The sequence below is a fragment of the Gopherus evgoodei genome, chromosome 1 (assembly GCF_007399415.2).
Source record: "Gopherus evgoodei ecotype Sinaloan lineage chromosome 1, rGopEvg1_v1.p, whole genome shotgun sequence".
Classification (NCBI taxonomy): domain Eukaryota; kingdom Metazoa; phylum Chordata; order Testudines; family Testudinidae; genus Gopherus; species Gopherus evgoodei.
Window position 1 is genome coordinate 164355561 of NC_044322.1, and position 14044 is coordinate 164369604.

The window sequence follows — 14044 nt, forward strand, 5'->3', positions numbered from 1 at the left end:
AGCAATTTTTTTTTTTGAGAAATACCTACTGCAGTTCTAATATATCCAAAGATAATCAACAGTTCTAACCTTTTGCTATAAACACTACTGTGATGGGTTTCCCCAGGGTGCCATATGGAACTGGGATACCACAGGGCCCTCTGACCGATCAGCCTGGACTCCCTCTCGCAGCTTGTCACAACAGCACAGTGTAATGCTCTCCAGCCTGCACTTTCACCAGCATTCAAACAGGTAGGGACTCACCCAGCTGCAGTTACATGCAGTGTCTCTAACCACCAGCTTCCCAGCCTAGGACCCCAGAGCAGTACTGTCCTGCCCTGGTCAAATCTGGCCGGTATTTGGGTTTAATATCCAGTCCGCCTCTCCCTCAATGTGAAGAGAACAATGGTAACCAAGCAGAGATTTTCCCCAAGCACTCCAGTCAAAGCTCACTGGTTTGGATTAAAACATAAAATACATTTATAACTACAAAAGACAGATTTTAAGTGATTGTAAGTGATAGCAAACAGATCAAAGCAGACTACCTAGCAAATAATCAAAACATGCAAGCTAAGTTTAATATATTAAATAGATTGGATATGAATTAGCAGATTCTCATCCTAAGAGATGATACAAGCAGGCTGCATATTATTAAGGGGCAAGCTGCATTTGCTTTACAGCTTGGAATCCCCAGGTGTTTCAGTCACAGGCTAGAAATCCCTTTAGCCTGGGTCCAGCACTTCCCCCAGTTCAGTCTTTGCTCCTCAGGTGTTTCCAGGAGTCTTCTTGTGTGAGGAGTGAAGAACCCCAGATGATGTCATTCCCTGCCTTATATAGCTTTAGCATATGGCAGGAACCCTTTGTTTCAAAGTTTGGTTCCCAGACTGGTTTGTGGGAAAATACTGACATCCCAAGATGGGAGTCCAGAATCATGTGGCCTGGTCACATGACCTTGTAGAGTCATAGCAGCCATTACTTGCGGGCTGTTTGGAGTGTTCTCAGGAAGGCTCCCCAGCTGGGAGAAAAGATTCTCCTAAGGCCTATTGTTTTTCCTAATGACCTATTACCCTGAATAGGCCTTTCCCCACCCACTATCTCAACTGAAAGCATCTTGTGTAGTGAGCGTTACTCAGGTGTAACTACATTTGAAGTACAGATACATAGTCATATTTATAGCTTCAGATACACAAATGAGACATGCATACAAACAACAATCATATTCAGCAAATCATAATCTTTCCAATTACACCTCACATGACTTATCTTGCATCAGATGCATCATAATTATGCTATAATCATATAATAATAATATCACTATGAAGAATATGGGGTGCAGTGTCACAAACTACCATTTTGGCAGGAATTGACAGAAGCAGCAGAGGAATCTCACTCTGTACTTCAATGAATGGGCACTTTGAAAGGTGTTTTCGGGTAAATTTCAACACACTGATTTTTTCACAGCCTTAGAGCTTGATCCAAAGCCCACTGAAGTCAATTGGAGTTTTTCCATTGACTTCAATGGGCTTTGGATTAGCCCCTAGTATATTGTTCTAACAACCTGTCTTAATTTGACTTTACTACAAATTTTGTGCTGTGTAATTTTTATGCACCGTTCACCCAACCTGCAGTTGCTTTAGCCTCAGATGCTATATAGAAACTAACTCTCTGCATTATACTCTATTTAAAAATCCTAGAAAACATCTGCAGAAAAAGGAAGCACTTTTCATGTTAGAGCTATGCTTAAAGGAAAAAATGCAATACACACTGAATCTCACCTAGTATCATCAACCTTCCAAATCAACTGCTTTTCCTGTTCCTTGAACTGAAAACCCAAGAATTTCCTTACAACTTACTGTCACTTCATGCCAAAATGCCACCCCTCTGTATTATTTCAGAATTATGGTTTTACTTTTAACGTTCAATAAAATATTTTTAAAGACCACTTTAGGATTTTTACAATAATATTAAATTGCACTGGAATTCCAGCAAAATATTGGAATTATCCGTTTAACTTACTAATGCAAATTAGTTTCTTGTGGGAACAATAGGCACTTTAATGAACTGGCATATCTACTATCAAGTTTAAATAATGATATACACAAGCAGGTGGGCGGACGCTATACAGTATGCATCTCTATGATAGAAGAATGGTCCTGGGATTAAGGCATGGGATTTGGGTGGGTCTGAGTTCAGTTCATGGCTTTGGCACTGGCTCCCTGTGTGATCTTGAGCAAGTCACTAACTCTGCCTCAGTTCCCTGTTTGTAAATTAGGGACAATACTTTCCTCCCTCACAGGGATGTGAGGATAACTTCACAACCATTAATGAACAGATGGTGATGGGGGCCATATAAACACCCAGATGGATGATGAACAGCAATTTTTTTGACAAGTTATTTTCTAAAGATCATTTGTGGAAGTGGAAGCAGGGTCTTAAGCAACAGAGCTAATAAATTTTATCAGAAATATTTCTGTAGCACTAACTTTACAATTCTGTCGAGAATAGGTTTTGTGTACACAATGGTTCCAATACACAGCCTGGCCTTCATGAGTCTGTAACAATAGGGCAGTGGCAAACTAGTAAGGTGGCAGTTTAACAATTTCTCCCTTCCTCAATATTAAAAATAAAAAGTTCTCAATCTCTCAAGGTTTCATGGTGAGGAATGATTCTCTCCAGGGAAATTCCACCAAGTTTTTAAGCTTCTTCCCTATAGAACTTTGACTTGATGGGTCAGCTTCTCTAATACTCGTATTTCCCATACTTTTTGAGATGAGTCAATTGATTTAGAGGAGTCACATCGCTTCCACCACCTTATAATTATGATTCTTGCTGCAACTATCAAATGGGTAATCATTTATTTGTGTCTGTTATACAGCACAGAACTTTTGGGGAAAATTCACAAAAACACCTGTCATCTCCTTAAAGGAGTTTCCAACCTCTTTTTCACAGTGTCTGAATTTTTGGACAGATCCACCAGATGTGAAGAAACCAGCCTACTTCATAACACTCATTTCAGCTTTTGCCCATGTCTGTACCATAGATGACTCTAACATAGTTTTCTTTTATAAATGTGTATGTTGAAGTATAGGGACTGCTGTTCCAAATACTCTCCCAATCCTCATCCTTAATTCCCTTGCACAAATCTGCATTCCACCTCTTCATGAAAAGTGTTTCCTCTAAGCAAAAACTGAAAATAATTTTATAAGCTGGAAAGCAGATCCTTGTGCTTCATAATAATGACAAGTAATTTTTCATTGTTAATTTTTTTCTCAGATTTACCTTTAAGATGAGGTGTTGAAAAAGGTTGCAATTGCAGATATTGGTACAGTACAATGGAACTTTAGTATTTCTTGAAAGCTGATTTTTTAATTCATGTTATCTGAATGTAACAGCTCTGAGTAGTTGCCTAACTCTTGTAATACAACTACGACGCCAGGTTTTAAAAAGTTTCCCAGAGATTTACTAGGGTTGAATTTCGTGTTATGTACTATGGACATTAGAGGTGATGGGTCTGGGCTTAATTTTTGTTATCCCATGCCTCTATTGTTGCTCTCAGAAAAGGCTGGTTATGTATTATTACAGATTAGGGCTGTCAATTAATTGCAATTAACTCACGTGATTAACTAAAAAAAATTAATCATGATTAAACAGAATACCAATTGCAATTTATGAAATATTTTGGACGTTTTTCTACATTTTCAAATATGTTGATTTCTATTACAACACAGATTACAAAGTGTACAGTGCTCACTTTATATTATTATTTTTATTATAAATATTTGCACTCTAAAAATGATAAACAAAAGAAATAGTATTTTTCAGTTCACCTCATACAAGAACTGTAGTGCAATCTCTTCATTGTGAAAGTATAACTTACAAATGTATGGGTTTTGGTTTTTTTACATAACTGCACTCAAAAACAAAACAATGTAAAACTTTAGAGCCTCCAAGTCCCCTCAATCCTACTTCTTATTCATCCAATCCTTAAGACAAGTTTGTTTACATTTATGGAGATACTGCTGCCTGCTTCTTATTTACAGTGTTACTTGAAACTGAGAACAGGTGTTCACATGGCACTTTTGTAGCCAGCATTGCAAAGTATTTATGTGCCAGATATGCTACAGCACTTAACCCAAGGTTTAAGAATCTGAAGTGCCATCCAAAATCTGAGACAGATGAGGTGTGGAGCATACTTTCAGAAGTCTTTAAAGAGCAATACTCTTATGCAGAAACTACAAAACCCGAACCACCAAAAAAGAAAATCAACCTTCTGCTTGTGGCATCTGACTCAGATGATGAAAATGAACATGCATCGGTCCCCTCTGCTTTGGATCATTATCAAGCAGAACCCGTCATCAGCATGGACACGTGTCCTGTGCAGTGGTGGTTTAACCATGAAGGGATATGTATCTATAGTGCATCCGGCATGTAAATATCTTGTAATGCCGGCTACAACAGTGCCATGCGAATGCCTTTTCTCACTTTCAGGTGACATTGTAAATAAGAAGCAGCATTATCTCCTGCAAATTGTAACCAAAATTGTTTGTCTGAGCAATTGGCTGAACAAGAAGTAGGACTGAGTGGACTTGTAGTCTCTAAAGTTTTACATTGTTTTATTTTTGAATCAGTTATTTTTGTACATAATTCTACATTTTTAAGTTCAACTTTCATGATAAAGTGATTGCACTGCAGTACTTGTATTAGGTGAACTGAGAAATACTATTGCTTTTGTTTTTTACAGTGCAAATATTTTAATCAAAAATAAATATAAAGTGAGCACTGTACACTTCGTATTCTGTGTTGTAATTGAAATCAATATATTTGAAAACGTAGAAAACATCCAAAATATTTAAATGGTATTCTATTATTGTTTAACAGCGCGATTAATTGTGAATACTTTTTTTTTTTAATCGCTTGAAAGCCTTACTATAGACACAATATTTTTGGTCGAGAGATTGTCTTAATCCAAGGAGTCATGTGGTGTTTGATGGTAGAACACTATGCCTGTTCTGTCTAGTTCTCACATTCGTCGGCTCTCTTGGGTTATCCAATACAGCAAATTTCTGCTTTGGTTTGCTGGATGATAATATTTTAATTTTTGGTAGCATTAGTCCTCCTTCTTGCCAATGTCTTTGTAGGGTAGCCTGTTTGTTTGATCTTGGCTTCTTGTGTTCTCAAATGAATTTGTTCGTCAGGGTTGCCAATCATCAAGATGTTCCTTGGGATGATTATTGGTAGTGTATGGCAGACCAAACTGATTTTGAAGAAAGAATCGTTTTTACTGATACAATTTTCCCTACACGTGAGACTTTGTACTTTGACCAGTTTTCTACATCTGTTCTAACTTAATCAGAGGAGTATAATTAATATTATAGAGAACCTGCCTTTTTTGATATATTCAGACTTATTATAGTTTATTTTTAAACCTGAAACTTTATTAAATTCCAGGTTTTCCTCTTGCAATTCAAGGAGCCTTTTTTGTTTCACTCATATTTCTTCATACTGCCACATTATCCTGTGCATGTGTCTGCTATAATGAACTCTGTACAGTATGCTTGAATAGATTCCAGCTACTCATTAAATACCATATATATGAGAAATCACAAAGAAGTGAATGTAAAACCCACCATAAAGCCAATCTGAATACCAACCTTGCAACAAAAGGGCCAGGTCCTAAACCAAGCAACACATTATGAAGAAAACTCTAGAGAGAATATATTGTTTCTGGAATTTTTTAAATAAAATTTATTATATTTTAGTTTCCACAAAGTGTGTCATTTCAATTATCCCCTTTCCTTCTTTAGCTTGTACATTAGACAATATGTCTGACTTTGAGCACTGTTTAAAAATAAAATGGCCTGTTTATAATTTGGTGATTTGTTCTTTTTTTTTTTTTTTTTTTAACTGTTACAGACCGTAAATGAAGTGCATCTGGCTATTTTGGATAATGAATTTATGCATTTGTTCACTCATATTGCACATGACTACGAAACAAGATGCTCCAAGCATTTCTGTGAAGTTATGGTTAGCTTTATGCAACCCTAATTATCCTTGGGGTGAAAGTATGAAATCTATCCTCATTGCTCTAACTCATCTTTCATCTCTTCTGAAAGAAGGCAGCTACTAAAATACGGGTATTTATATTCTTCTTGTAGTATGAGCTTAAAAAAGATCATCATGTTTCTTTCATGATACCCTGTGGAAAATAATGCATGAGAGAGGGAAAAGGCTACTACTTTATATCTCTGGCTCATAAGTCAAAAGTTCTGCCAGGATGGGCGTTGCAAGAAGGCAGAGGTGGTGGCAGCAGCAGATCAAGGTCACTGGGAGCGTGGGTGGTAATGAGACGGCTCGGGTTGGCAGGTGGCATGAGGGCAGAGGCAGAAGGATGACCAATGTTGCTTGTGGGTCGGGGCTGGCATACCCAGCGACTGGAGGGTGGCCTAGGAGTCCTTGAGAAAGTGGAGGGTCTTATCGGTTTTATCACTGAAAAGCTTATGGTTGTCAAGGGGGAGGTCCTCAAGTGTAGTTTGAAGCTCCTTTGGGAACCCGGTGGACTGCAGCCAACGGTCACAGCAGAGCACTATCACAGAAGCCAGGGACCAGGGCGCTGTGTTGGCGGCATCAACCATGGCTTTAAAGGCCACCTTGGCAACCAGCTTGCCCTCATCCAGGAAACTTTGAAAGTCCTGCTGCTTTGCCAGGGGAAGGAAGGCCTGTAAGTCTGCCAATTTAGTGTATGCCAGGAAGTTGTTCTTAGCCAGGTTGGCCTGTTAACTGGTGATGCAGAACTGGAGACCCACAGTGGAATAGACCCTGTGCCCAGGAAGGTTGAGTTTCTTCACCGCCCAGTCGGGGGGGGCGGGTTAGAAATGTTGTTGGCAGGCATGCTCCATAGCCACGTGGACCACCAAGGAGTTAGGTGGAGGGTGTGTGAACAAAAAGTCTGTGCCCTTGGATGGCACAAAGTACTGTTGCTCTGCCCACTTAGGGGTGGAGGAGCAGGAGACCAGCATGTGCAAAACAGCCTGTGGGTTGGAGGATGGCATTGTGTATGGGCAAGATGGTAGGGGAAGGTCCAGGGGGTTGCAGGATGTCCCAGAACTGGTTCTGGGGACCCCGGACATTCTCCACAGGCAGACTGAGGGCTACCGTCATGTGATGAAGCAGGGCCTGGTTCTACACATGGTCATCGGGGGAGAGGAAGAGAAGGAGGGAGGGATGAGTCCATCATGGGTGATGAAACCGGAGGTGCCAACAGAGCCCATGGTGCCAGGAACGGCCTGAGGGCCCTCGTAGGCAGAGGAAGAAACAATGTGGGTCGGGGATGGACAGTGTTGCAGGCGCATTGGGAGTATGGGTCTCAAGCAGGCCAGTAAGGCTAAGCATAGGGGTTGCTGAACATCAGTGCTGCCCATGGGTAAGGGAAACACGGATAGGCAAATGGGTCATAGGCCGATGGATAAGGCTGGCTGCAGGGGTCTGGGCTGTAGGATCATGCCGGCGAGAAGGTGGGGTCAGGGTCTGAAGACCAGGCCAAGTCTGAAGATGGGTCCGGCAAAGGCAAGGCCACTGGGACCAGAAGCACGAATGGGACAACACCAGGAAGTCCAGGAGCAGGAGAGGTTCCGTGGAAGGGGATGGAGGCCCGAGAGCAGCCAGAAGGTCCAAGAGCAGAGGGTCCAAATGGCAGCATCAGCTCAGCCATTGGCATCAAGGGGACAGGTGTCTTGGAGTGCACAGGGCTGAGTGGGAAAGTCCAGACAGTCGTGGTGGTGTGGACGGTGCCAAAGGTGACAGCGGCCGGCCAGTCACTAGGGCTGAAGGCGATGCCAGCAGAGCGTGGTGCTTGGACATCCAGTCTGCATGAGAGCTCTTTGCAGCAGGAGTATTCGGGTCAATGCATAACTTCTCACCCAACCTGCATGCTTGGGGAGGCTATGCTGCATTTACACTGGGGACCCGCCCTAGCATCCATGTCTTTGTTTCTTGTGTGCGTAGTGGGATCTGGGTGGATGAGATGGTGGTGCTGGGTGGGAAGGTCCCATGAAAGTGCCCATGCTGGTCAGTGGTCCAACAGATCTGCCGGTGCCAGATCCAATTGCACACATGAGCTCATAGCTTCCACCATAAGGAACTTGCACAGGTGAAGCTCTCTAGCTTTCAAGATACGTGATGGGAAGGAGCGACAGATGCAATAGTGGGCAGCAACGAGGGCTTCACCCAGACTGTAAAGACAGCATTGGTGCTCATGGAGGAGGAGTGGGGGCAAGAAGCACAATATTTAAACCTGGCTTGCTGGGCATAGTCCCTGGGGCTGGGTAAGTGTCCCAAAGGGAAAGTGCAAAGGAGTGGAGATCTAACTGACTGGCCATCAGTGTGATGGACAATATATACAATTAGAGAAAAAACTATACACAAAATAAAAAATGTAGAAGAATAGTTCTCTTAGCAAGCTAAGAGCACCAAAGAACAGGAATTCTGATTCTGGCCATGTGGTAGTAAGAGAGAACTGGAGTAGCGCCAACCTACATAGCCTCTTAAAGCCTCAGACACACCATGCAGTCGACGCACATGCAGGTCAACGGACACTACTATGAACAGTTCCCGTGCATGCACATCCACATAGGGACCGCACATCTTGAAGAAGAATTGAAGAGTATAGATATATATGTTCGCATTTGATGGCTTTATTTACATCATGTAGAATATTTTTGCTCCTTTGCTGATTTGGCAGGTTAAACTCGTTTTCACTGGATAATGTTCTGAATATTAGATGTGGGACATATATTTTGACAAGTAAAGTTAAATAAGCAAGGCTGTAAGCTAGTGACTTTTAGATATTATTAATTTAAATGACTGCCGTATGGTACTAGTTCTGCTCCCGGGAAACTTCAAAAAGTAACTTTATAGATTAAAACCTTGTAAATCTCTCCAAAATTATAATGGAGAGCTTTTTATTTGGACAAGGGACCCTGACAACTTGGGCAAGCTTTAAAGAGAAGGAAAATAAACTGAATTTAGAGTCAAAAATAACTCTGGGACATAAACTGATAAAAGTGGCTTTAATTTCTAATTCAGGTACAACACATACATTAGTGGAAATGCCCTTTACACCAGGGATTTATCTGAAGTCAAAGAAGATCAACAGCAGTTTATTTGAATAATAAACTATATGACAAAATTCACTGACTGGATGGAATCCTCACTTTTGAAGTCAATCACAAAAATCCCTTTGACTTCAGTGGGGCCAGGACTTCACTCTATACTTCAATAATTAATGAGTCCATACAGGCATTGAAAATACAAATGTAAACCAGCAATTTGATCTATTAAACAAACAATAAACACCATTCCATCAGTTTTAACTAAGCCAGATGCATGTCCTGAAGCAGTGGTTCCCAAACTCTTCACTCACGCAACCCACCAGCTCCATTTTGTATTTTTTTGTGACACACCCTCAGCTCTGGCCCAGCAATCCTAGTCCTGGCCTGCTGTGGAATGGGGGGGCAGGTTGAGCCCATGCTGCACCAGCAGTTCCTGTCCCATGATCCTGGGCCACACTCTCCATTCCAGGCGTTGTGACCTGGCACAGAGTGTCAGCATCATTGGTTTGGCCCAGTTGCCCTGAAGGGGAGAAGTGTATGTTTGCCTAGGCCAAGACCCAGTGATGGGTTAATCTGGTCCTGGACATGACGACCCATCTAAAATCTTCCCATGAACACACTCGTGGTCGTGATCCATCATCTGGCAAATACTGTCCTAAGGCCTAGAGTCATGCTTTTTGCAGGAAGGCTTTTGCATCAAGATCCCTAAGCAACACAGGAGGAAAAAACTGCTTAGATTCCAAATAAGATGTTGGCAACTGTTCATCTTAATTTCCACTAATACAGTATAGATTAGTGAAGAGAAAATATTCATACAGAAGCTGATTAAACAAATTTGCAAACTGGTAAAAACTCCATCTTTAGCACCACCTAGAATCCAGTGTATGATGCTAAAACATCGTCATGTGGAACAAAGTTGGTAAGGAGCTACTGTCATAGTATCTTTCCCCAATCTAAACCTTAGAGTCCAAAAGTTGGGGTACCAGCACGAATTCCTCTAAGCTTAATTACCTGCTTAGATCTGATAAGCTGCCACCAATCAGGAATTCCAGTGCCTGATACACTATGGTCCCCCCTAAACCTTCCCTGGGGACCCCCAAGACCCAGACCCCCAGAATCTTAACACAAGGAAAGTAAACCCCTTTCCTCACCGTTGCCTCTCCCAGACTTCCCTTCCCTTCTCTTCCCCTCCAGGTGTTCCCTTCCTGGGCTCCTGGAGAGATAGACAGATTCACGCTTCGCGAATCTAAAACAAAGGGATTCCACCCTTCTCCCTTCCCTTCCCTCCTTCCCTGTTAAGAACAGACTCGATTCCCTTGAGCCTCAAAAAGGGGAAAAATCTGACAGGTCTTAAAAGCAAAACTTTTAATAAAAAGAAAGAAAAAAAGTAAAAGTTATTTCTGCAATTTAGATGGTAAAAGTTACAGGGTCTGTCAGCTTATAACACTAGAAAGAAGCCTCCCCACAGCAAAAATACAATTTAAAATACTTCCAGTGAACTACACATTTGCAAATACAGAAAACAATCAAAAGACTATAACCGCCTTTCTTACTAAATACTCACTATTCTGAATATATAAGAGACTGTAGCAGGGAGATTGGCAAGAAACCTGGTTGCACATCTAGTCCCTTCCTGGACCCAGAGAGAACAAAGCCAAACCCAAAAAACACAAACAAAGGCTTCACTCCACCGAGATTTGAAAGTATCTTGTCTCCTGATTGGTCCCCTGGTCAGGTGTTTGGTTCCCTGTTTATTAACCCTTTACAGGTAAAAGAGACATTAACCCTTAACTATCTGTTTATGACAGCTACACATAGCAGATGTCATTACCAGAGCGATAAAGAGACCACCTATCACCTGAAAACAGGTCTAACTCACCATGAGGCATGTATCTATTATGGTGCTATTTATAAAATCAGCAAAATTCCACACTGAAACACAAAGAACTGTGTGTAAATTGAAATTAACATTTTTTACAAGGATAGCCCAAAGAAAGAGCACAATTAGACCTCAACCTGAGGCTATTTGGGAAAAAAAATACCAGTCATCTAGATCTAGAAAAATGTAAGCAAGGAACAGCAGATATCCTGTTTGGGACTGAGATAAAAGCTTACATATATTGCTTCAGAAAAGCACAAACAAAAAAGCCACAGTCATGAAATCCTAGCTCTAGCCTGACTGAGCCTAAGAGAGGATTTATTTGAATTTGACAATCTAATTCCTATTAATTTATCACTACTCTAAATACACAGAGCTTTCACAACTAACAAGCTCACCAGATAAATGATTACCCATATAAAGTTGGCAAGTGTAAGACTGAGTCAATCTCCCCCTGTTGGACACTGACCAGACTGCTGTGAAAAGATCAAATTGCTTAATCCCAAGTGCTTTTAACTTGCTGGGTTTGGGCAAAGTGCAGGCACCATTCCTGCCTTCAGGACTTTCTCTCAGCATGCACTCCAGGTGTAAACCTCTGTGTCTGACTGCGGCAACTTGACAGTCCAGTTGCCTAGAAACTGAAACTAGTGTCATCTCCCACCTCAAACTTCCCCAGCAGCTCTTGCTCACCTTAGAATCTCACCGAAGTGTGAGCCCTCCTGGTTTACAGTTTACCTCTTCTGGGGTATGAGCTAGTGGAGCCAACAGATCCAAAAAGACTTTTCACAGGCAGGCCGGCTTTAGGCCTATTCCACCAATTCCCCCGAATTGGGCCCCGCGCCCAGTGAGAATCTCTTCCCTGGCTGGAGGCGCCTTTTTAATTTTTACTCACCTGGTGGCGCTCCAGGTCTTCAGTGGCACTTTGGCGGCGGGTCCTTCGCTTGCTTTGGGTCTTCGGTGGCACTTCGGTGGCAGGTCCTTCAGTGCCGCCAAAGACCTGGAGCGAGTGAAGGACCCGCCGCTGAAGTGCTGCCGAAGACTCGGAGCATCGCCCGGTGAGTACAAGCCCCACATGTTTTTTTACATGTGGTTCTTTTTTTTAGTCATCCCTGCCGGGGGCCCGTCGAAAATGTTCGAATTGGGCCCTGCACTTCCTACAGCCGACCCTGTTCACAGGATCCTAAAACAATAAACACTCAGAAATATAAGAAATACACAAATCTATGTCCCTCATGCATTTCCCTGCCTCAGCTTTCCTTCACCACCCTGGAGAGTTCTTTTGGCTTGGGCATCTAGAATCCTTCCCCGAAGCTCATGACTTCTCTTCAGGAACACGGAACCTTCTCTACCCCAGCTAGCTTTCCTCTATCCTTGATTGGCCCCACCATTAAACTGGATCTCCCTGAACCCCGTGACCCCCACTGTCTCTTCTTCTTGCTGGCCTCAAACTTCCTCCAAAGCCTACCAAAATTCCTTCGGTGAGTCCTTTTTAACTCCCTGTTTTATCACCTTTGTCCTGTTGGGAATTTTCCACTCTCTCCACCTACCCTCCAGACAAGCTTAATTCAGCCTCCTTCATATACCCATTGTTCAGTCATTAAGGTTAATAACTCTCCATTGGATCGGGTTTGGGATAGACATTCTATGGCTTTGTCAGCAAATGGGGGATTCAACATCCACACAGATGATACAATTTTAATAATTTTCATAATATGAGCTTCACACCATCAACCAGAATTCTTAAGTTGTACAAGCAGATTCCCCAAAATATCATAGCTGGGCATGGAATACATAACCATGGATGCTGGTTTTCAAGAATTTGTGGAGGCCTCCTCATCTGAACTCACAACCTCCTTGCCAAAATGGCCACAGAACACCACATTGCCTACAAGTTATTCAGAGAGAGAAAAATCTCTTAATAAAATATAAACATGACAGATACACATTGGTCCCCGGAAGTCCACCAAAAGGATTATTTCCCCCAGAACCTATGCAAATGGTCAGACACACCACAACCTCACTTCTGACAGAAGTTCAGCTACTTAAGCCCTGAGCAAGTATGAGATGTACAACTACAAATGGAGGAAAGAGAATTAAACAAACTGTACTTGGACATAAATACAACACCATTGTCCAGCCTGATAGCTGGGCAGCTAGTCCATCTCAGAATGGACAGTTCCAGCTGGAAGTCAGCTAGTGTTGTTACATCCACACAGATATTGAGAAAATGGACAGTCAGAGATACTTGAGATTTACTTGAAATACCTGAGACAGCCCAGCTACCCATCAACACATGGGGGGAAAAATAGTGAGAGCTTGATTCCTTAAGGAACAGATGAGTGTACACAAGGACCTCTGTTCATTCTGGTGGAGTCACTACAGACAGAGACACTGTCAAGATCCTCAGGTGCAGAGATTTCACAGATATGTATACAAGCAATACAGTCCAGTTCTAAGTAGAACTGCAACATAAGTAGCCTGGAGTGTGCCAAGTTATTAGTAGCCATGTCCTGAGAAAACCAATCCAATATTGGCAGGACGGAAACAAGCTATAACTGATTGCTTAAGCAATTTTGAAAAATATGTCAAAATGTATTAAAACATGATGATTCTGAAACGGTTCTGTTATTTTAAAGTTCAAACTATTGTCATGGGGAAGTAAATTACTAAAAGGGATATGGTAAACATAGGTATCACATTATTAGTATGGCAGTAGTTACGTTAATGAGATGATGTAATATTAAGAAGTGCAGGACGATGCTAATAGTTGTGTTAATTCTGTGAACATGCCCATTGTGGACTAGATGTTTCCAGTCTGAGCTGTGTATTACATATAGTCAATACAGTGCTTTGCCTTCTCCTCTGAAACACCTGACTGCTTACTAAACTTGACCCTAAGCAGTACTGTGCTAGGTCAGTACGCAGTACCCCGCTATACCGCCGCATGCTTCAAGTAGCAGCTATGGTGATTCAGTAGGTGACACCTTCCTTCTGAGTTGGTAATGAATCAACGCCCCAGTATGATGTTAGGAGGAAAAACATCTGCTCCTGGAGACACTACCTTTTCAGTAAGACATCA

General features: G+C 41.9%; 1 protein-coding gene across 1 annotated transcript in view; it reads right to left on the reverse strand.

Moving 5' to 3' along the window:
* The window catches only part of SIM2 (SIM bHLH transcription factor 2), a 75424-nt gene that overhangs the window by 37183 nt on the left and 24197 nt on the right, over nt 1-14044 (reverse strand). The gene's annotated exons all lie outside the window — the stretch shown is intronic.